The 24421-nt window shown below is 35.2% G+C and overlaps 1 long non-coding RNA gene and 1 pseudogene across 1 annotated transcript; one reads left to right on the top strand and one right to left on the bottom strand.

Annotated features, from left to right (window-relative positions):
* Positions 1-8617: 8617 nt before the first annotated feature.
* LOC138315625 (uncharacterized) lies at positions 8618-15163 on the top strand. The gene is made up of 3 exons (XR_011207513.1): positions 8618-9374; positions 10069-10160; positions 13238-15163. It is a non-coding gene; the product is annotated as an uncharacterized lncRNA (long non-coding RNA).
* On the bottom strand, positions 15122-23075 carry LOC138315623 (monomeric sarcosine oxidase-like; annotated as a pseudogene).
* Positions 23076-24421: the final 1346 nt, after the last annotated feature.

The raw sequence follows: 24421 nt of genomic DNA, 5'->3' as shown, positions 1-24421 counted from the left end.
TTAATATCGAACAATTATTGTACTATAGCTACAATGTAATCTGATAAGAAATTGTTCAGCAAATCAACAATGTGCTGTTCACAACATTTATAAACAAAGTAGATATTTTAAATTCCTTGTATATTATATTAATATTTCTTAGTATATCAATTATTTATTATTTAGTAGATGAAATTCTACTTAAATTATTTATAAGATGTGCACAGTTTCACTGCTTGTAATGAGCTATAAGCAATAATATATGTTGATATATGTTGTGTTTGTAAATGTTCATGCCAATATGTATAATATGGAAATTGGCTATTATGTGTTATTCACACAATATAGATATCACATTATTTACCATATTACCTGTATCATTTAATGTTAAAACCCTTCGCAATTGCACCTTCCATCTCTTACTCAACCTCAAATACCCAGTTATCTCCCATTTTCTATACCCCTCTCTCTCCTTCTCTCTCTCCTCTCTCTCTCTCTTTCTCTCTCTCTCTCTCCTTTCCATTTATATGTAGCTACTTTGCTTGATGAGTGTGTATTAATCATATTATTTTTGTATATTTTATATAACATGACCTTTCGCCGTTCACTACATGTACATATAACTGTGTTTGTTTTTGATAATGGGTAATGATCTAGAGTCATACCGAGCGGCGATTGGTTGTTTTTACATGCGTACACATTATGTTTTAACACATAGTCAGTACCTTTTACATATGAATCTTTATAGATTATTAAGTGGAATATGTTTTAATTTAAAGTACTATGTTATCAAATTAACACTTACGGTTCAGCTATCTTTATCTGCCCTTGTCGACAATCCATGCTTATTCTTGATTATACAGTTATTGTTGATCACCTGTAACGATGTTCATCCAAATCCAGGCTCCCTCCCACATTTTAACGATATATCTTTATTTCATCTTAACATTCGGAGTCTTAGAAATAAGCTAGCATATCTAGAGAATTTAGCATCTGATTTTGATATAATATGTGTTACTGAGACTCACCTCGATATATCGATAGCAGACGACGACATGCTTCTAGATAGGTATAATTAATATGTTCCGTAAAGACCGTGGGGCTCCGGGTGGGGGGATTATTGTATATACTTCCAATGCCCTGTGCACTAGTCGTAGAGCCGACTTAGAATTCCACATAGGTGAAGTTGTGTGGACTGAGATCCAGTTTCCAAATAAAAAAATACCTTCTCTGCACAGTATACAGACCTCCAAATTGCATACACGCTTTTTGGGATTCCTTCCGGTTCTCCCTTGAATCCTCATTGTAGGCGATATCAATGTAGACCTTCTTACAGCAGACAGAAATCATCCCTCCATAAGCATAATAAATCACTTTCACCTCACCAATGTAATAGACAGACCGACTAGAATCGGGCGCACGTGCGACACACTCCTTGACGTTATTCTTCTATCTGACACGTGTAGTCACACCTTTGCGGACACTATTGTTATAGATCGTGATATCTCTGATCATCAGGCGACTTGTGTAGAATTGACTGTAGGCACAACGATAACTAAAAACTTTAAGCGTAAAATCTGGTGTTATAATGATGCAAATTTTGATCTTTTTAACAATAAATTAGAGACGACTGACTAGACTGAACTTTTTTCTCAAACAGGTAATGTAGATGACATGTGTCAAGTTTTTTCAGATAAATATTTAGGCATAGCAGACATGTGCATTCCTTCCAAAATTGTAACCATTAGGCCAAATGATAAACCATGGTTTGACTCGGACATGAGACGAGAAATTAGAAAACGAGATAGACTGCTTCATAAATATAAATCTAATCGCACTCCTTTAAATTTAAATAACTTCAGAAAACAGCGCAATAAAGTTAACAATCAAAAGAAAAGAATTGTTTTATACGGACATTAATGGTCTCCTCGATAACTTTAGTAATTCAAATCCCAGAAATTTTTGGAAACTTGTCCGCAGACTGATTAAAAATTCTGATGTATCTAACTGTATTCCTCCTTTGCGGAGTGCGACTGGGATTATTGAAATTGATGACTACACAAAGGCAAATATTTTAAACGACTACTTTATATCAATATCCAATATTGATGATAGGGGGTGGAAGTTCCTATTGCTGAACCTAGAACTGACTCTATAATCTCTGACGTACCAGTTACCGTAAATGCCATAATTGACATCCTCAAATCATTAAAAAGTGGGAAAGCAGTAGGACACGATTCAATTAGTCACATTATGCTAAAAAACACTGCAAGTGCAGTAGCCTACCCTCTTTCTATTATCTTTCGTACCTCATTAGAGACTGGATCCTTTCCTACAAAATGGAAACGTGCATTAGTTATTCCTATATTTAAAAAAAGGTGACAAACAAGATCCTTCAAACTATAGACCCATTTCATTATTATGTACAATTGGTAAAGAATTTGAGAGACTAGTCGCAAAGTACTTACATAATTATTTGTTAGATAATTCGCTTATTTATAAATATCAGACACGTTCAGTAGGAACATTGTGTCACCATTTTGCCTTCCATGTTTTTATTCTTCTTTATTTTACATACCTCACATATTTCTGCTAAAAGAGGCTTGTACAAATGGCATATTATAAGAAATAATGATTGAACGTTATGCTAGGTTTACACTATGTTCCCGGCGGCCACGGCAGCCCCGTTTCGGGCCACCGTGGACAAAACGTGGTGACCGCAAGACAACTTGAGACAACGCAGAAGGACGTGATAGACAAACGTGAGCGGTCGTGATTACCGTGGATGCCGTGCCAGAATTTTAAACTGTCAAAAAAATTGCCACGGCAGTCACGGTACAGATGGTAAACGCCACAGGGCGTCATAAAACGGGATTGACGTAACAAAACGTAACAATGCGTGCGAGGCCGTAACAAAACTTCCAGACGGTCCGTGGTGGAACGGGAAGCAAGCACGTTTCCCGGAATCTAACGGTGATTTCAAGTTTTGTGACGTTCTGTTGCGTTTTTTCCACGTTTTATCACGGTTGATGCAGATTGGCTGCACGTTTTGTGGCGTTTTGTCAAGGTTTGTCAAGGTTTTGACGGCAAGCCAAGGTGGATGATAACCGTTTCGATACGTTCTGTCAAGGCACATCACGGCTTGTAGCGGTTGAAAGCCCGACGTGATACGGCGTGTTACGTCTTATTACGGTCTTACGTTGCAACCAATATCTGATGAAGTATCATTGCCTGGCCTGGTACATATTTGCTACTTCATGGATTATATGTATTATTAAATAGAAATAGTCATTATCAAACACATTAAAACCATCAAATTATACAAAAGCTATTATTTCAAAAGACAGATTAAGTGATTAACCATTACAGAAAAAAATGGCGTAAAAACACTTGGCTATAATAATTATATATTCATACCAAATATAATTTGTAATTAAAATGTGTTTGAAATGACATTTTCGGCAATAAATATTGTTTCATTTACTTCAAAAAAATCCCGGTATCAGACTTTCATCCCTAGTAAGCCTTGGCGGACCGTAAAAAACGTAACGGAGCTTGATCAAAACGTGTAAAACGTAGCAGACCTCATCAGATCGTAACAGGCCTAGTGAGAACGTAGTGGTATCCTTGATAGACCGTGCTAAAGCCGTAGTGTACCTTTAACCTCCCGGAACAGCACTTTCCCGTATATCCACGGTCCATGACGTAATCCGTAAAAGACCGTGGCAAAACTTCACAAGACCTAGCTCAACTTGAATAAATAAAATAGCCAAAATTCCACGGCGCACCACGTTTCGGGCAAACGGGGCTACCGTGATCGCCGGGAACATAGTGTAAACCTAGCATTACTATACCCGAAACCTTATATGATTTTATCAGAATGCAAACGACCATAAACAGAACTTGTAAACGACGTTTTAATCTTTTATTCGCCGTTTACAGGGTGTTGTTGACGTGGTTGGATGTAGCCCGTATGTTTGTTTTAATCTATAAATCGTGTCATCTAAACAATATATCATACAGGTATGAGATATCGGGATAAGTATTCACACTGTGTATAATTCTGGTATTATACCTTAATGTCAGGCAATCGGCATTTTAACTGCTTACCGTCATCACAAGTAAGGTTCAATTTGGTACAAGATTAAATTCAGAAGTCGGAAGGTTTTGCAGGGAATCTAAAACGGCGTTGATGAATGGGTGATAAAAGGCCCAATAATATTCTAAGCAATTAACACTGCGTTAGCACAGACAACGTTAACATGTCCATAATCTAATTGACACAAACTGTAACTAAAACATGACGATATCAATGTCAATTCGTATAATGAAGATATTAAAATAATGTATAATCGACTTTCTTAAGTGTTTCAGTTATCTAAATTCCCACGATTATTCACGCACACACAATAAACACGCATTGTTCCTGCGAGTGCAGCTATTTTACAATACGCTTATCATATCAATGTAATCTACCATTTCTTCTTCCAACAGACATTTTGAATTCCCTTTAGTACATATTTTCCTGTTGTTCGTGACCATGATCATAGTGGATTGATGCCTGTTGAAATGCCATGGTGTTCTTTCCTATACGATAACTGAAAAGTTTATTTATTTTTATTTATAAGAGAAACAAAACTTTTTTTTTTATATATTCTAAGGTCGTTTTCAAATATAAATATAAACATTAAACTGTTATCAGGTAGAATTTACAGGAGGATGAATGCGCGCTTATATTGCAATCGCGGTGGTCCACTTGGCATTCGTGCCAGTATTAATTGTAGGCAATGTATTAGTCCGCTAAACCTGCCTATATTATTAGGCTTTTTTAATTAATTTTTTTTTTTTTTTTTTTTTTTTGCCTAATATATAGTCAGCTCGCGGTACCTCTTAAAAATGTGAAATCGTAGGCCAGATTTGGCCTACGCTACGTCAGCGGTATATTTCTAATATATCGTCCATGCAATGCCGGGAAAACATACACATACCTATATATTGGGATCTTATGTACTCCACTGCCCCCATGTTACATCCCATTTATGAAATTAAACAACTCTGCACAATGAAATACTTCCGAGACCCTTCTATTTCACACATTTGTAATGGCCGCCGTATACACATTTAGTAGAGCAAACGGCAGCCAATCAACTTCGCTTCCGGTTTTATTTTTAAAAAACCACGTGTAGTTGAAAGATAAACAAAATTCAACTGTGTATATGCTACATGTATATATGCAACGTGAATATCGCGAAAGTGATGCGGTACCAGCAATAGTCGTGTTCAATTTGAATATTTGACAACATGTCTAGTATGTCGACCATAATTTCACTATAAAAACTCTAACTGGCTAGCATTTTGTTTATCTTTCAACTACACGTGTTTTTTTAAAAATAAAACCGGAAGCGAAGTTGATTGGCTGCCGTTTGCTCTACTAAATGTGTATACGGCGGCCATTACAAATGTGTGAAATAGAAGGGTCTCGGAAGTATTTCATTGTGCAGAGTTGTTTAATTTCATAAATGGGATGTAACATGGGGGCAGTGGAGTACATAAGATCCCAATATATAGGTATGTGTATGTTTTCCCGGCATTGCATGGACGATATATTAGAAATATACCGCTGACGTAGCGTAGGCCAAATCTGGCCTACGATTTCACATTTTTAAGAGGTACCGCGAGCTGACTATATATTAGGCAAAAAAAAAAAAATTAAAAAAGCCTAATAATATAGGCAGGTTTAGCGGACTAGCAATGTATGTAAGGAACGCATTTATCATTAAAGTTTTATGGTCTATCACTTTCGCTCTTTTTGTCATAGTAAAAACTGTATAGGTGCTATACACATTTTTCTCCGTCTGTCCGAGGTTTAAACTTTCTAATTTTACCACTTTTTATAAAGTTGCAGCAATGGGAGTATTTTAATTACAAAAGTAAAAAAATCTTTTTAACGTGTACACGTAAAAAATAGGCTCGAAAGATACCGAATCATTCCGAACTCTTCCGAACATCGTCGCGACAATCTCGAAGTAAAACGAGAGTTGTGAAACCAAGAGAAAATATCAACAATTTTTCGTAAACAAAACACGTGGTCGACCTCAGCAGACTGGATGTACAAAGAAATTAATGCTAAAACATTACGATTTTTGATACACACAATATTGAATTACGGCAATGTGTGAATGAGATGTTTCAAATTATCGCTCTGTGGACATAAAACAGCACGATTTGCTCATATTAGCCAGAAGGAAAACGTAAACAAACACATGTGGGCTTACGCTAGTTACCTGGATCTCCACGTGCAGGACGTGTTGACGCCAGTCACGTGATACGATTCGGAATTCCGACAAAACTCGAAGGTACTGAATATGGCGGAGATTGGAGGTGTTTTATTAAAAACCAGGAATATATTATCCCTAGATTTCGGCTCTCTTATAGGCCGACATATGCTTTTGGGGAGCTAAATCAAGTTACATGTCCATGTTCAAATATCAAATGTTAAAACGACATATCGTTACAGTGAAAATTACCAGAAATATAACTTTAAGAACCCTAACGTCTAATTTCAGCTTCTTGACAGGTACATATTTTGACGGAAAATAAAATACAAACATACGAAGCCATAACGCAACCGAATATAGGCGTGGTATTGATTATTTCAGATTATTTTTAGACTTGATTTTTTTCAAAGCACACCTTCAAAAAGGCTAAGTTATCCATGATAAAAATACTAGCCAATGAGAAGGTCTATATTAGGAAGACTCATAATCCTTCCTTATCCAGGTAGTGATTTAAACAGGTAGTAATCAGTAACAGGACCTTTAGAACCTCTACAGAGATGGAGCTCATGGCTTTTATCATCATTTCGTTTACGCTCGGCCACTTAAAAAGTAAGTGGGATTCTTATTTATATTTGAAAATTGCACTTGATTGAATTCTTAACAAAAACAATTTAATTCGATGTGTGTGGGTTTTTTGTTGTTTTTTGTTGTTGTTTTTTTGTATGTTTTCTTTTTATTTTGTTGTGGTTACTTGTATTTTGTTTTTAATATTTTTTACGACATTATCATCAAGCTGTGATTGCTGTAAATAATTAAATAAATAAATAGATAAGGCATGTATCTTACCGTTTCACTAAGCCTGTCAAATATGCCGAGAGGAACGGGGCGAAAAAGTTATTTGAATAGCGAAATGCAAGTCGTAATTTTAAAGCGTGATTGAAGTATATAATTGTATGAAATGAAACAAATATTACTAAATTTACGTTTCTACAAGTTTGTGTCCATCTTGGGCACCTTTAATTGTGATACCGATTATCTTGAGGTCAAAAGTTACAATGATTGACATAGTCACAATTGATTCTTCGAGTCATCTAGGTTAGTCTGCGTATCCTGGGATCGATGAGAGGTTAAATCATAGAATAATTCTTATGATTTGTTTACGTCCTACATGTATGTTTTCTATACCAAAATCATGTTATCATATCATGTAAACGATCGTTTAATCCGCTTTCTATATAAATCTGAAAACTACTTGACCTAATTTGAATTTAAACATTACTCATTAATGGAAACTATATTATGAATAACGACCAAGGTTTCGTTTTTTCTGCAGCACTGAAAGTACCTATCAACTGCCTCGATCACGTATAATATTTAAACTCGGCGCATAAATGCTTTGTGTTATAATATACCCTCACGGTCACAGTGGCCCCATAGTTTGTTATACTAGTTAAAATGACTGTGTAAAACTGAGCAAATATGCATGTAAAGTAGGTATTTCTTACCTCTGTTGCTTCTATTTCGCTTTGTTTGTTAAATAAGAAAATTCCATATGGGAACAGGGCTGTTGCTGGCTATAGACTGACCCTTTTATTGCTTTATTTTATGAAATAGAAACGTCAATATTAAAAATGCTGCACCGCCGGGAGAGCATAAACGATACACGTCATTTGAACAATAACAGATGATTAATCGTGTATACATTGTATATGTCTATAATTAGCACAAAAATGCATATAATATAATTCATTTTGCTTTTCGTACATGCGCAACCAGTACTTCATTCCATATTGGCCCTGCAGGTAGGGCGTAAGAATTGTACCTGCTGCCCAAATTGCATGATCGTAAAAGGCGACTAAATTTAGGATCTTATCTTTTCTTTCTCCCTAAATTACTTTGTTCTTCCTAGAGTCTCACTTGACACCACCTCACTTTTGGCCTAAGGTTGAGCGCTCGCCCCTGTGAGGAAGGCTCTGGGTTCTGTCCCCTGGCCGAGACACACCAAAGTCTATAAAAGTGGTAGTTTCTGCTCCTGCTTAGCGCTCAGCAAAAAGGGAGTGGGACGACTGGTTCGCCCGTTGTCAGTATAATGTGACCGGGTGGGGTGTGTTGCTTGGTGTCTTTGACGGCATGCTCCAGTGATATAGCACTATAAAAAGGGCAAAAGTTCCACTATACAAGAAGACACAACATGATTATACCGCAGTCTCCCGAAACACGCACCTCGCACAACATACACGCAACACACCGCATACATGGGAGGCCGTCCTTACATGACCATAGCTGTTAATAGGACGTTAATTAATCAAACAAACAAACAAAACAAATCATTCCATATAGGGAAAATGACATGAATTTCTTTCGGGACGCTATTCATTATTTCAATATTTTAATCTTGACGTAAAATAAGAAGCTTAAAATGTTCAATGATGGGATTGGTATTAAGTAAGGAATTTTTTATATTTGTCTGTTCGTGTTTTTGATAGAGAACAGATACCATTCGTCAGCGGTGGAGCATCTTTAAAACAACAGAAACGCTTTTCCCGTCTAAAATGTATCACATTTTATGAAATTATAGATCCGGGAACCGGAATAGGAAGTGGAACAAGTAGCACAGAGATAGGAATTAGTGGCCAGGGCCAAGTAGAACGAGTAGCGCAGGGACAGGAGTCTTTGACCCAGGACCTATTGGAACGAGTAGCACAAGGACCGGAATTGTTGACCCAGGACCTATTAGAACGAGTAGCACAGGGACCGGAATTGTTGACCCAGGACCTATTGAAATGAGTAGCACAGGGACCGTAATTGTTGATCCAGGACCTATTGGAACGAGTAGCAGAGGGACCGGAATTGTTGACCTAGGACCTATTGGAACGAGTAACACAGGGACCTGAATTGTTGACTCAGGACCGAGTGGGATGAGTAGCACAGGGACCGGAATTGTTGACTCAGTACCGAGTGGAACGAGTAGCACAGGGACCGGAATTGTTGACTCAGTACTGAGTTGAACGAGTAGCACAGGGACCGGAATTGTTGACTCAGGACCGAGTGGAACGGAAAGCACAGAAACTGTTAAGACTGATACAGGAATAAGTGAAACTGGAAGAATAACCACAGGTAATTCATTCATTAATTATTTTTGCAATAATTTCCGAACGACTTTTTTTCTCCAGTTTTTGTGTGCTTGTTTTTCTTTTAACTAGGTCATACATTGTAATATTAAATATGCATTTTTTCGAATGTTCATACTTTTAAGTGAGTTACTTGTGTTAGCGGGTACTGTTGCCATCTTCATAATGCAATATTAATGAAACGCACTCCCAAAGATATTGAATGAACAACTGGGTCATATGATCTAACTAAAGATCAAGTTTGCTGAGCACTAAGCAGAGGAATCACTGATTAATTTAGAATCCAATATGTTTCGGCTATTTTGGTTTATGTTTTAGGTTTTTTCTTAATTAATTTAGGGGTAGAAAAGTATTTCTGCTTCAGCAAGTCCCAGTAAAAATACATTGGACATAATGGAGTATGGTTCTGTGATGAATGTCATCAAAATTAAACTTTGAAAAAATTAACACTCGGCAGCTTGTTTAGCTACAAGAATATGTACATATGGAATTCCAAAACCCCGATTTCAAAGACAGCCGTCGTCATGTTCTAAACTAGATTCCATTTTGAATAATGTATTTTCAAAAGGAAAAGTATGCCTTGTGTTATTTATGTATTCGTACTTAATACATGTTTTGTCTTTAAGTTGGTCAACAATTAGTTGGTTAGTAAGCTTATTTCGTATCTTTATATTTGATAGTGATCTGGATAGCCATTGGTGCCTGTCTGATAATAGCGTGTGGTGTAACTACGGGATGTGTACTGTGCAAAAAGAAAAAGGTTAAAGTAGAGGTAACATTTTTATGGATCACATTTTAGATATTGTTCGACAGGCTTAATATACTACAAATGTACAAACACTTTTGCTCATATGCTAGCTACATTTATGTAATGAAATTGATTAGTTCCCGATAACTAGGATACAGCATCTAAACTTTTTCATAAATAAATTACGAATACATGTACTTGCATAATGTATGTAATATTGCATACCTAGGAACACATAATCGCAATATTACCTTTTTAAATCATCGCCAGTAATGTTATGAGTATAACATTATTTTCCTCTCTCCTAATCGGTAAAGAGAAACACGTTAGCACTCAATAAATTTTCACGGTTACACGTAAAGAAACAAAATTTGATTTTATACTCAATCAGAAGAAAACTCATTGTTATAACTATATCAATAGATTTTTCTTTGAATTGGTAGGGGACAACAACTTTGCTGTCCCTATGAAAAAATCTTTTTGGTGATGACCAAAAATTACTCAATGGAGAATATCTTTCCTTAATTTTTGCTTAACGATTTCTCTTCTTCATGTTTTCTCCCTGAAAATCGTCTCTTTTTTAACGGTGTCTTCCCACTCAGCCAACATATCCTATTTTAACATTGGGGGGAGGAACAATAGAGAACAATAGGGGCTAATTACAGGTAAGTTATAGTCTATTTTAGAAAAAGTGGTTACCTGTGTTTACCTGTATTTACCTGTATAGTTGTATCATACATGTACATGTATATAGGCATGGTTATACATTATAATATATTTTATCACAGTAAATATGCTTTATTAATTACATTTTGAAAAAAAAACCTCATATAAATCTTAAATTTATGAAATTCACTGTGATACACATATATTATATTGCATATAAATAAATTTGGAAAAACAACAACTAAAGTAAATATCTTATTATAATTTAATAATTAGCAATACATACTCATGCTTTTTTGTTTTATGTAGACATAAACTTAGCAAACGAAATTTAACATTTTTAATATATTTCTAATATAACTTAAGCATGATTTCGATAATACATAGTGTCCTTTTTAACGACCGGATGATTCCGACACTTAATACAGTTTTAACATTTACTATCACTAATGAGATACTGATGAGATAAATATAGTAGAACTTTAATCAATGTTTAAGTCACACGGAGTATACATATAATCCAGGAACTAAAGGAGGTTGTCCATCAATTCACAATGCATATAGTAGAACTATAAATATTTCAGTTACACAGAGTACACATATATTCCAGGAACTAAAGAATATTCACATCACAAGTCACAAATACTGAATAATACCCATCATGGTATATGTATTGGCTCTACTCCAGGTGTACCAAATGAGATGCAGCATCTGCATAGGCCATGATGTTGATATTGTTGGTCTGCAGCCTGGTCTTGAGAATTTGAAGTCTGGATTCAAGTTCCCGATATTTCCTTTTCTTCGCAACAGGTTTCCCACCGGCTTCAAGCTTAATGATCTTGGCGTCATTTGTAGCTTGGACTCCCTGCAATAGCTTGACCATGGCATAGATGTTGGGATGAGGACGCTTACAAATTCGGTTCAGTTTGCTGTGCCATCCCTCTACGTTGTTTGTTGTTCGTGGTCCGTCATGATCGTAATGATTCCACAGAGTCTTGTCGCCCTCTACCCATGTCTCTGTCACATAATCTGTGGAAGGAAACGTTCTCCTGATGTTGTCTCTGTCCATGCTCCTTGCAGATCAATCTCCCCCTGTCTTGTTGGTAGTTTTGGGATAAGTTTGGCACGACTCCTGTAGAGTGCTGATTTGCAGCCGTTGAATGTTGGGATTCTTTCTATCATGGAGGCCACATCGGCGTCGAATTCACGATCACACAATTTTCCAAGTTCTTCATCAAACAAGGACGGAATGGGTTCTGCATCTTCCCGACATCTTTTTTTCACGTCGTTGAGGAATGCAAAGGCAGCCAAACCTACAGCATCTCCTGGATGGTTATGTGCGTCACCGAATGTTACAGGGATGTTGTTGAGCGTTGTAATGGTTGCTGGGCACTGGCGATCAACACATCTCCAATAACATCTATCATTTCGCTTTGTCTTTATGGAAAATTTGTATCCATCCTTCACTAAATAATGTCCTCCTCTACCATTTTCTATAAAGTCCACTCTAATCTGTGCGTTTGCCATCACAGCATTTAACAATTAGATATACTGTATAGAACAAACTGAACTGAATAAGTCTTACAGTATAACTAAAAACCAGCAAAACCGAAATGTGTACTTTTAAAATAATTTCTCTCATTTTGAGGAAATATTAATTGATTGTTTACATTTTAGCTTTCCTTTGAAGTACAATTAATATTGTTCAGATAAACAATTGAAAGTTGTTTACTAATCTCTATGATCATGTTGTATTCGCATAATCAAAACAAATATTCATTTTCATAACGAAAACAGAAAATTACCTGTTTGTTTATTTAATTATATAATTGATATTCAAGACATGTAGCTATTAATAAATACATGCATAGGTTTTTACTTTGAATATTAAAAATAAATTAAATATAGACTAATAATGATATATATGCTTTTTATCTGATATATTGCAATTAATCTATGGAAATAACCATTTATGCTTTGTATACATATTAGAGATATTTCTTAATCAGCCTGTATTTATTACGATTATAATTTATGATTTTTTTTTTAATTGAACCACCTAAATCCTATCTTTTCCAGTACATTTAATAGTGGTTACTGTACAACTATACATTTTCTCCCTTTTTACCTGCACACCTATAAGCTATGTATGTAAGGACGGTGACATAGTTGATACAGACTATAGCCAACTTTTATACAGGTAAACTCAGGTAACGTTTATACAGCAAAAACAACATGTTGGCTGAGTGGGAATGAACCTTTTTAACAAGATGTAGAACATAGCTCTGTAATTAAATGCCTTAGGCTATGTCCCTTATTGCGTCAAATCCTATAGTCCGGACAACATATCCTTGTGGAGGTATCACCCTTCAAAATTTTGAAATATTCAATATCCAATATCATAATCATCAAAACTATTTTCATGTTGTTTTCAGAATCCAGTCACACGAAACCATGAAGTGGACCGTGAATCGTCAGGATCTTATTGAGTGGTCTGACAACAGCATGGATAATGTTATTCTCCACCGAGACCGAGTCAAAGTTGTTTCCCTTTATACATCGTTGGCTATTGAGTATCTCGTTGTTACATATATAAACATTTCATATATTATAAGGCATGTTTTATTATATAAAGGAACTATATTTTTATAGGTGTTCTATTTGTATCCTTCGATTTTAAAGAAAAATAAAGCTATAATATAAGACTCTTTCATTTGTGGATATGAAGGAAAGGGATATTCTACCCGAGGGTCACAAAATGTAGTAAAACCCGAGGCTTGCCGAGGGTTTTGCAACATTTTGTGATCCCGAGGGAAGAATATCCCTATCCTTCATATCCACTTATGAAAGAGTATTTTTCTTTCATACCTCGACGTTTTATTGAAATTTTACAACTATAATATCCAGCCATTTTGAAATAAATTCGAAGAAATCCACGACTGGAAATCAATTTTCCATACATGAAATTTTATGTGATATTTTCAACACAAATTTCATCGTGTGCATCTTTTATAGTAAAACCAGTCATATTTGTGAAAAAAAATGTTTAAATTTTACCGAGGAAATAGAGATTTTGTTGACGCCGTGACGTCACGAGGCTTTATTGCATGGGTAGTCATGCAATACAGCCGCAGGCGACATGAGTGTATTGCCCTGGACCAGCCAGTATTACACCTGTAGGTATGAAAGAAAAGACTATATAAGACTGTGAACCTTGAGCCCCAGCCATCAACGTCTGAGCTACGCCCTCAAAAAAAAAACAAAAAAAAAAAATTGACTGGCTATAGCTACCCGACCATAATTAATAAGTTACCGATTCTCAGCAGAATTCTAATACTAGATAATCCCCTCTTTTGAAACTTAAAAACAGACATGTAGATGAGACAAACAATATCAAGTCAAATTTTAGTATTTTTTTTAATATTCTAAAGACTTGTGACCAGTCTACTTAAACACTACCACCATCAGTCTACTTAAACACTACCACCATCCAGTCAAACCATGGATAGGATATGATTTATTGTATACGAATATGTATGTGTTGATCTAAAAACGCTGTTGTATATTGTATGAAAGATCTGCTATTTATCTGATGTTTAATTGTGCCACTATAGAATAAGGTTTATTGGTTGTAATTACATCTTAAAACATACTGATGACATTACCTCGTGTTTACTTTGTAGTAGTGGGCGGTTCTCTATATGCCAATTCAACGACTCCAATATGAACATGTCCTTAATTATCGATATCACAAAAGTACATACAAATCGGGATGCTTGAGTTACTATGATTTGTCACCTTTTATAGAGTTAAATATAAGGTTTTATGGTTCAGGAATATGTGGTGTGTTTCATATGAGTAACAAAATAACACATATTACTACATTTGATAATCCGTAATATTATGTCTAGATTCTGAAGATTCAGGAAGATACATTAACAAAATGAAAAACCCACGATACAGTCAGATTTCTCTATAACTAGAATGTAACATTTACCTGGTTACTGGACATCATACCGATTAGGTCGTATTTTCCATTTCTAATGTTGAATCGGTTTGTTTGATCTTATTCTTAATCATCAACTTTTTCCATTGATGGCGGCTTTTTATTTGCAATGAAATTATATATGGTGTCCCTAGGAGGGGCCTGGGGGTATTACAACTACATTGTATGTACAGGCGTATGTAGTCGTCAAACGACTGAGAAGGTGAACTTAATGTCACATAAGCATTGGTATAATGTCCTCAATATCAAGCTTTATATTAGCCCAGTAGTAACCAAATAAATATAAACTTTTAGAACAATACGTTGTCGTCAATCATATTTCCTGAATACATTAACACTTTTACTTGATTTTTCATCAAAGAAGGTCTACCCTAAGTAAATAGCTTGTTAGAGTTTTGATGAAGTGTTTTTGGTAGACGGTGTTGGAACCTTTCCGCCAGTGCCCGTGAATAATACCGGGTTCCAGTTTGGATTTGTCAGAGCCTCGCGATCCAAATTAAATCGTGATATATCATACTGTGTCTTCCCGTCGACGGCCATTTCCGTAAGGATCTTTCCAACCAAACACGCGAACCTACAACAACATAGACACGTCGTTATCTTGTTTGTTTGTTTATGTTCATTCAAATAGAAATTCAGATAGCAGAAACCATGAAGTACTTGCTACAACGACGATAACTCAAGGTAGAGATCATCTCAACATAACATGCATATTCAAAATGTGACAAGTCTTGAGGGAAAGCCCTTTTACGATAGTTCTACTAATATAATATCAACTACATATATTTTTTGGATAAAACAATGGGAAAAATTGGATTATCTTATTACTACATCCCTACATCATTTAATGGTTTTTTTTTCGAATGGATCACTGCAAAACAGACATATGTGATAAAACTTACTTAAACACGTGACCGGCACCGCAACAAATGATGACATCATCAAATCCCGTCTTTGCACACGTGTCAATAACAAAATGCCGATCTGGTGGCATGGTATACAGACAGGTCTTCGTGTACATCAATGGACCGAGGGACTAAAATGATCAATGGACATCAGAAATATCATTAAAGATTTTAAAGAAAGATTTATAAATGCTTATAAATGCAGACTTCGATCACGCCGAAAAAGTAACCCGATTAACTATCGTATTGTCGATTAATTTTGTCAGTAATCTACGAATTTCTCTTAATAAAATTCAAAGTTCAAAGTTGTTGCTGAATCTTATAGTGTAATGTATATTCCACCAATTGCTTATTACATTATGGTCAACACTTTCGTGCCCATGTCAATGTTTCACAAAATTATCAGGTCTGCGAAAAAAATATGCATATTTTAAAGATCCATGCACCTAACAATGGTCATGTTTCTATCTACCTTAGGTATCGTTTTCTTTAAATGCTCTATGCAGGCTTGTTCCCTTATCTGGTCTGGTTCGTAGGTTCGAGTCTCAGCCGTCACTACCGGACCTCCAGCATCTATTCCAACCTTGCTACCAGAGTTACCATGTATAGGTAACCCATAGAAGTCGTACTTTGGTGAATGATAAATCCAAATAGGGTATCTGCAATTTTTTAATGCGTGCAAAATTCATTTGCGCATAACATTATGCACATATCAAATTATAAAATTAGAAAAACGGGTGAAAAGCATTACACACTACTATTGCATATTAATTTACATCAATGGATTATAGTTAAGCGGGTTTTTTTCGAAAATCGATTGCGTACATCGTTAAAACGTGTACACGTTAAAAATCAATATTTTGAATTTAATTGTTTAATAACTTTGCTAATACGAACTTCATAAAGTCGGAAATATTGAAAGTTTAAAAATTAGAGAAGCGAAGAAAAATATGCAGAACACTTTACTGTTTGTCCACCTGCAAAAAAAACAACAAAAACAATACCTCTCTTTTGTGAAGTCTTTGACGTTTGGAGTTGCCAAGTAGGTCACCTGTTCTTGAGTAATATAGATTGGGATATGGACACCCACTGATTCAAGCACGTGGTTGATCCACGCCCCAGGGGCCACCACCAGCCGGTTACATTGGAATGTTCCTTTAGCCGTGTGCACCTGTAAAAAAACATAAAAAAAATTCTTTAATGAGCATTATGTTTAGTCATCATTGTAAACAACAAGACAGTTTGTTTTGCTTGCCAGAGGTGATAAAGGAGATACAAAAGAAAGACAGAGGATTGCAACAATTGATAGAGAAATAGTGAAATGGCTTTTAAAAATAAAATATAACAATGCAATTGGAATGTTCCTCAAGAGAAGACAATAACAGATGTGTTTCTTGAATGTTATTATATAATACTCTTTTTAGGTTTATCGACTTTCTGCATGCAATCAGATTCAGATCTGGGAATCCATTCAGACACTATGATTCAGTGTGGAGTGGAATGGCACATCATGTTTTATCCTATTGTATTGTATGCTTATCGATTATAATTAAATAGTGTCAATATCTATTATCAGGTAAGTAGTTCACCATTTACATATTAAACTAAACATAATTTCTTCTAATTTATTTCTTCTTCGGAATCCCGTTAATTGATAAAGCTACTACGTTCAAAAACACTGTTCAGACAAAACGCTTTCCAACCACTTAGAATTGGCATACTAGAGTTGTCAAGTACAGCTATTCCAGAATAAAGGAGAAGGTGCACAGGACGCTTGGATCGGCCTACGCTATTTTTCAACTATGATTGCATTTTTTATCAAGAGTATTTCATTCCGCTCCAAGTAGAAGAACTTATTTTCCGATTCTGTGTATATCTGTTGTGTTTCACACGATTTTATGTTTTTGCCATATCAATTTATGATATGTTTTCAATTCAGTATTCTCAACAACATGTATTTTGATATAGCAGTCTTCTTCTAACTTTCACTATGAATAAATTAGGGGACATTAAAGTGTCGACATGGGGAGCACCTACTTTTGTGTGTTGTTTTACTCAAATAAGGGTCTTCTTTGACGCGTTTGGCTATGGTTGTCACTACATTCAAGACTTTTCATTCGTGTAGCTATTTTGGCGTCGGTTTCTGTTTTCACTTATTATTACTTCTTTTTTTATTGGAAAAGCCGCATTTTCTTGTTCAATAGGGAGAATTCGTTTAACTCCCGAATGTTTTCATAAAATGTAATATCAGGGAAGATCACAAAAACATTTCTATTCTATTGATTCGATGTAGCATGAAACGTAGTGAGTGGTGGTCTATCATTATATAACACATAAAATCAAAATCCGCCGTGGGCCGTTGTGCACTGCTTCTTTACACTAATGTTCGAGTTGTAAGTGTTGCATTAAGATTTTCGGATTTTAACCTTTCATCTGAAAACTTCCATAACCTACATAACAACATGAAATCGTCATGCTGCTGTAATATTTGTCATCATTACATCCTCACCACTACTTACAGTTATTTTGCCGTCCTTGGCACGCTCAACACCTTTTACAGGACAGTTGTCATTGACCCGGGCGCCCCTCCCCCGGGCCAGTTGTATGTGAACAGCATTGGCCATAGCCGCGTCCACCAGACGGGTTGGTAAACTGCTTCATAACTGTCGTCAATCTCAAACTGAGGGAAACGTTTCCTCAGCGCTGAACCCTTCAATCGGTCGTACCTTACAAAATAATGTTACCTTTCGAAAAAAAGTTGCGTTTTTCTCGACCATAATCATATGCTGAACCGATATCTCTGATGCTCTGAAGTTTGTAATTACTGTTGATTTTGTTGATTTAGCAATCATTGCTCATTCTCTGTCTGATTCATTACTGAATTTACTTTTCAAATTTATTTTGCGTTTAATTTTGATAATTATAAAATAGTGGATCGTGGATAGTGGACAGTGCGATATCTTTTATTGTATTGTCGGGTTTTTTTTAAAATAATGTATTGATACCAAACACCATGGGCTTCCAAAATACATGACTGTTTAAGTCGGACTGAAAAGAGAGAGTAGCTCTTTGAAGCAATTCATTTACGAATTATATTCCAGTTTACAATCGATAGGATCTTGACATCAACAGTAGAACATTTTCATTTTATTTGAAGGTATATCTGTAAATTAACATATCGTTCGTACTTGATGTTGTTGGCGTCCATTGCTTTAGCGTATTTGTCGATAACTTCTCCCATCTCATTATGTTTGGCGAATTGAACTCCACCGGTCATATAGATTAGCTTGATTCCTGACTCTTCTTCTACCTCTCTCCATCTGAAACCAAACAAACAGACATTTTCACGACGGTTTAAGTTCGCGATTTACAAGCAAAACGGTATCATAATATATTAACAATTGCGACTGTTTCTGTATCGATATTTTCCAATAACTTGAGTGCAGAACGTGACCCGATTCAGTGCGTATGAATAGATGTAAACATTGGCGGACTTCTTTTGACATTTCACAAAATCACGTATCAATGTTTACAAATAACAAATGTACGAGACAATCGGATACATAAAAAAATAACACATTTTTTTTTATAAATCTGTTATTGGAGAAAAGGGGCGGGTATAGCTGTCGGCCAACAGCGCGTTTTTCTGAATGGCTGTTATGCATGATAAACATGATTGCAGTATAATTTTGACGGCAAATAACACACGGTAAATGTTTGTAACTGACGTTCTGCTTGAACATTCATTGTTCAAAGAAAGATGTAAATGTAAGCATTAACATGTGGCTTCCTTCTTAGTTTATGAGATGATAAACCCAATGTCGCAGGATGGTAAATTGGATTAATCATATTTAAAGATTTAAGTTAAAGTAAGCTATATATAATTTGATAATATGATTGACCAGTGTGAATATTCTTCAGGCACATATTTCAGAAATACATTTGATACGTCGTGTATATGTCCCCAGGCCATAACATGACAGATTTGTCAGTTTTACATGTCCGATTAAATGTTAGTGTCTGGTCAGATGTGACATATACATGTAATAGGTAATGACCTTAATATGTTGTATTGACAAGTATATCCATGTCGTATCTATTCTGACAAACTTGTACACGTAGGCACATATTCACATAGGTTATAAAAAGGCCTGACAGAGATAGACAGAGAGAGTGTTAGGGAGTCTCAGAGAGTCTCAGGTCTGCACCGCTCCCTCGAAAGTACGGTGCCACTTGGGATTCAAGATCCTGGTCACGGCACCAGTGTTATATTCTAAAATAGTAAAGGGCGAATGTAGTATTAGGATGCCTTGATATGGAAATTTAATTTAAAGATTTAAGTTAAAGTAAGCTATATATAATTTGATAATATGATTGACCAGTGTGAATATTCTTCAGGCACATATTTCAGAAATACATTTGATACGTCGTGTATATGTCCCCAGGCCATAACATGACAGATTTGTCAGTTTTACATGTCCGATTAAATGTTAGTGTCTGGTCAGATGTGACATATACATGTAATAGGTAATAACCTTAATATGTTGTATTGACAAGTATATCCATGTCGTATCTATTCTGACAAACTTGTACACGTAGGCACATATTCACATAGGTTATAAAAAGGCCTGACAGAGATAGACAGAGAGAGTCTTAGGGAGTCTTAGAGAGTCTCAGGTCTGCACCGCTCCCTCGGGAGTACGGTCCCACTTGGGATTCAAGATGCTAGGCACGGCATGATTCTGTATTCTCGTATATTGTAAAATGTACCACACGAATAAAAATGTCGACAGAAATTTGGAGTCCTCCTTCTTCAATTACAACATCGACGTGAACCTCACAGACGATGAACCAACAATCCACATCAAGCCATACTCAATCAAACTTTTAAAACATTATATAAACAAAGTAAGAGGTCAATCCTTAAATGACGTCATTTATTATTATAAGTTTATCGCCTGCGAAAAACGCAAAAAAAAAATCGTAATATACAGTAAAAATACAGTATATTTCATTTGCTGAAAAGTGAAGGGTGTTAATATACATATATAAAGGATAAACTCGTAAGTAGGTCTATTCGAATGTCGTGTTAATATTACTGGTGGTAGCTTACAACCAAACGTACGTGTATTCACAGTAAACATATAATGAGTGCTGTAACCTTCGTCGAACATGTCTAACATGCAATTATCTATATACTTACACTTTGAAAGTGTCTGGTGTTATTTTGGTGTAGCGGTCATCGTGATAAGCTAAACGTCTGAAACATAAAATTAATATTCAGTTTCGAAGATTAATTCCATAATATCAGTATGTTTAAGAAAGTAAGAAACCAATTATATTTTGCCAAGACTTGAATAACGAAACATTATCTCTGAATCAAAACAACACATGCATACGTATGATATCATTTTGTGAGTAGATCAGATATTTATAAAATTGGTTTTATTGATACAATGTTTATATAATACTTATATATAATATAAGAAAATGAACTAAATACTCACATCATACGGGAATGATCTTGAGAACCGCCATTACTGTGACCAAGTTCAAACTGTTCGAGACCCAGAACGTCTAAAATAACAAACAAATGTGTGTCCAATGACCATCTGTCATATTCAATTCAACTTTATTGCTTCCTTACATCCATACAAAAGGGATCGATAGCAAAACATACATGTACATAACTTACTAGATTTACTAGACGGTGTGTAACCAAGCCTTCTCATGCTGTCAGTACTTAATTGGTCTACATTGAAAGGATTTAGATTCATTGCGATGGCAGTCGCGTTCTGATTTTTAAAATTGATTCACGATTTGTTAAAGCTGATTCTGCACCTTAAAACATTCGTGTTAACATAAAAAACGATGAAAATGTTTCAACTTATGATTTGCAGATAACCCTGAAAATGGTTCAACTTATGATTTGCAGATAACCCTGAAAATGGTCCAACTTATGATTTGCAGATATCCCATGGCATATATATATTGGCCGTCGTTTCTAAGGAAGTTTGGTGGCCAGTGTTTTGTTTTTATTGATCATTTCGGATATATTTTGAGATATACCTAATAAGTACTGGTCATCTTTGGTTAACCATATATTTTATCCACGGTATCTATCCCATGAAGACATGTACAATACAAGATCAATTTATTTACATTTGTTATGGCTTGTTTACTACACGCAAGTACCAGCCAAGTTTGTTTACCATAACTCCAAGGTAACGTTGACCTTTTAACTCGAGTATGAAAATGTTACCATGTCAAACACGTCTTGGTTTACATTTGGACGCACTATATGTTATTTATGTCATTTCACGTTGATTGTTATATGATTTAATAAAAAAAAAGAATATTTTAGCGATTATTTGTGATAAAGAAGCATAAAAGGTAGATATCCCGATGTGCAATATGTTATTTTTGTCGTCTGAAAGCGCCACCGTCATCTGGATGCTGTAAAATAAAATTAATTTGATGTTCAGTACTATTAAACGAAATTACGTACGAAAATTATTTTGTATTTTGTTTTATTTTTTACTCTATCAAAATGAACTTTTCGCCGCCACGGAGAAATAAATCAATCAAATGTAAAGCGACTGTTCTGGCTGTTCCATTGAGCAAGCCTCTCCTACCTACAATGTATAACCGACTTTTTATCAAGTATTTTTGTAAATATAGGGATTTGATTTTACTTATGTTTTATAATGTTTGTATGGAAAATCCCTCTAATAATGTAGTATAAATGCTAACGCGCCCCATATGATAAATTCTTAGGGAAATTGTTCCATACCAGCATAGCCTATACGGTTAACATAAAAGTGAAATCCAATCCCAATGTCATTATTTTGTCTTTGTTTTCATATTAACTCTAGCATTCTGATTTTCGATTCTTAATTTCATATCACTATGAAACAACATTTCGAGAATGGCGCTAAATTCTGACCTTATCTTGACGTCACAATAGAAACATTAACGATGCGTTAATAGTCCCTTGGAAAATCAAAGGAATCGTACGTGTAAATGTATTTTATTTCACCAGGAAAAAAATGAAAATTAATAATTTGCATTGATGTCATTTTTTTAAAAATATTATCGGGTTATGAAAACAATTTTTTCTGCAAGCTTAAGTGAGAATCCGCTACACGGATTCACACAGTTTGCAAAGAAATTTTCCTTCATACCCCTATGAAATTAAAAAATAATGCATTCATACAGGAAAACCTAAGAATGACTGAATGATTTTCTCACCTGAGCCAGCCCGACGGGAGAGCCAATAAACTGCTGCACTGCCTACACCACCACACCCCACTACAATATAGGGGTAGAAGCTTCTGTCTGTCTCCATGTTTTACCTGTGTCGGAGGCAGAACACAATGGATGGATGTATTTTGAGACAGTATATACACCTGTTATGTGATTATCTATGTATATAGATTACTTACTTTATGTTTGCTTTAACGTGGATGTTTCTAGTCCTAGTCTTAAAAGCAGTTTCATTTAAAGGATGAATGTGTCAATATATAATTATTTATTGCCATATATATTTACAGATGAGTATAATACCTATGTGAACAAAAAAGATTGAACACAACATATAACAGATAATTAAAATGCAGTTTTAATAAAAATCATATATGCTGAACGTTTCTCATTACATTTGTTACGATACAATGTATGTATCATAAGATATAGTACCTACTCAATGTTAACTATTAGATGGAGGCGCAGGGTCAGGTAGGTGAAAATGTCATGCGCACAAGTTTGATTCATATAAAGATAGCGCACTATCTACACAGGTCAACCACTGTAACAGATGAGAGATGTGATATGGACACAAGTCAAGGTCAGTAATTTGTACATTTTATTTTGGAATTTAAGCTACCCATCTCCTCCCGAACATCCTCCTTTTATTAGAACTGAGAATTTATTGGGACACCAACATCATTTGCAAATGTGTTAAATTATTGATTTAAATGTTACATTTAATAACACATCTCGTTGATACCAATTCATCATTTATCTCTGAAGACCTCTGGTTTTATATATCTTATTTTTTTTATTTGTCGGTGTTTTTGTACAACCACTATGGAACCTATTTATACTTTTGTGTGGCTGTTTTGTATCCCCAACTGCTTGAAATATCTACTTGCGAAAGCAAGTCTATTTCAATTGTGATCACAGTTGTCTGGTTTATGAAAAAAGGAAAACGAGGGGTCAATGAGAGTGTGGAGCCATTTTAAAGGGAATTATGGTAAGTCATCAGGAATCGACACCGTCCATTTAAGCGTAGTGGAAAGGCAATGGACATTGCCAATGGGGTTATTAATCAAATGGTATCATATCATAGTTGTTACAATCAAAGTTTCATTTTCAACACATATATTTATCTATTAACATTATTATACATGTTGTTAATACTTATTTTCATACATTAAGCAAAATACAGCAAGAGGCGGGGTTATGTTTGTATTTTGTCATGTGAATGATTTGAGTACAACATATTGTTCCCTGAAAGTTAAAAATAACAATATGATGCATTCTAGTTGATACATTGCTACTTTTGTAAACATTTTGAAGAATGTGTCAGAAAAATGGGAAAAAATTGTTTTGATTTTTGTGATATAACCTTTCAGAGTGAAAGGTACATTTTCATTCATATTTCTTATCTCACTTGTATTAAGAATGAACGTTAACATGTGAAGGCG

The sequence above is a fragment of the Argopecten irradians genome, chromosome 2, assembly GCF_041381155.1.
Source record: "Argopecten irradians isolate NY chromosome 2, Ai_NY, whole genome shotgun sequence".
In the NCBI taxonomy this organism is placed as follows: Eukaryota; Metazoa; Mollusca; class Bivalvia; order Pectinida; family Pectinidae; genus Argopecten; species Argopecten irradians.
This window is presented reverse-complemented; position numbering and strand designations above follow the sequence as displayed.